This window comes from Schistocerca americana, chromosome 2, assembly GCF_021461395.2.
Source record: "Schistocerca americana isolate TAMUIC-IGC-003095 chromosome 2, iqSchAmer2.1, whole genome shotgun sequence".
Lineage (NCBI taxonomy): Eukaryota > Metazoa > Arthropoda > Insecta > Orthoptera > Acrididae > Schistocerca > Schistocerca americana.
In genome coordinates, this window is record NC_060120.1 from 108,113,902 (window position 1) to 108,115,320 (window position 1,419).

General features: G+C 45.0%; 1 pseudogene; it reads left to right on the forward strand.

The window, feature by feature from the left end:
* The first annotated feature begins 377 nt into the window (after nucleotides 1-377).
* On the forward strand, nucleotides 378-495 carry LOC124597701 (annotated as a pseudogene).
* The last annotated feature ends 924 nt before the right edge of the window (nucleotides 496-1,419 follow it).

Consider the following 1,419-nt stretch of genomic DNA (forward strand, 5'->3'; position numbering starts at 1 on the left):
AAGTGGTGTGAAAGCTGGTCGTGGCTCCATAATGATGTGGGCTGTGTTTACGTGGAATGAACTGGGCCCTCTGGTCCAACTGAACTGATCATTGACTGTAAAAGGTTATGTACGGCTAGCTGAAGACCATTTCCAGCTATTCATGTTCCCAAAGAATGATGGAATTTTTAAGCAAGACAATGCAGATGTCACTGGGCCACAGTTGTTCGCGATTGCTTTGAAGAACATTCTGGGCAATTCTAGCGAATAATATGGCTACGCAAATCGCCCGTTGAATCTCATCGAACATTTGTGGGACATAATCGAGAGGTCAGCTCGCGCACAAAATCCTGCACCGGCAACACTTTCGCAATTATGGACGGCTATACAGACACCATGCCAACGGCCTTGCCGCAGTGGTAACACCGGTTCCCGTCAGAACACCGAAGTTAAGCGCTTTCGGGCTGGGCTAGCACTTGGATGGGTCACCATCCAGTCTGCCGAGCGCTGTTGGCAAGCGGGGTGCACTCAACCCCTGTGAGGCAAACTGAGGAGCTACTTGATTGAGAAGTAGCGGCTCCGGTCTCGGAAACTGACATACGACTGTGAGAGCGGTGTGTTGACCACATGCCCCTCCATATCCGCATCCAGTGACGCCTGTAGGCTGAGGATGACACGGCGGCCCGTGGGTACCGCTGGGCCTTCATGGCCTGTTCGGGAGGTTTTTTTTTTTTTTTTTTTTTTTTTTTTGTGTACATACACCATGGTTCAATACAAATTTCTGCAGCGGACTTCCAATGAGTTGTTGAATCCGTGCCACGTAGAGTTGCTGTACTACATAGGGCAAAAGGAAGCTGGACACAATATTAGCAGGTATCCCATGTCTTTTGTCACCCCAGTGTACTTTCGATACATTTAAGGCTTTAAAAAGAAGCACTGTATTTTGGTTCCTTCATCAGTCACAAATGGTTCAAATGGCTCTAAGCACTATGGGACTTAACATCTGAGGTCATCAGTCCCCTAGAACTTGAAACTACTTAAACCTAACTAACCTAAGGACATCACACACATCGGTAGCTAAGTTAGAATATTCAAAATTTCTAGGTGTATGCATTGATGAGGGGCTGAAGTGGAAAAAACACACTGAGGATCTGCTGAAACGTTTGAGTTCAGCTACTTATGCTATTAGGGTCATTGCAAATTTTGGCGATATACATCTGAGTAAACTAGTTTACCATGCCTATTTTCATTCTCTGCTTTCGCATGGCATCATATTCTGGGGTAACTCATCACTGAGTAAAAGAGTGTTCATTGCACAAAAGCGTGTAAACAGAATAATTGCTGGAGCTCATCCAAGATTATCCTGCAGACACGTATTTAAAGAGCTAGAAATCTTCACTGTAGCCCTACAATATATGTATTCTCTTATGAAATTTGTTA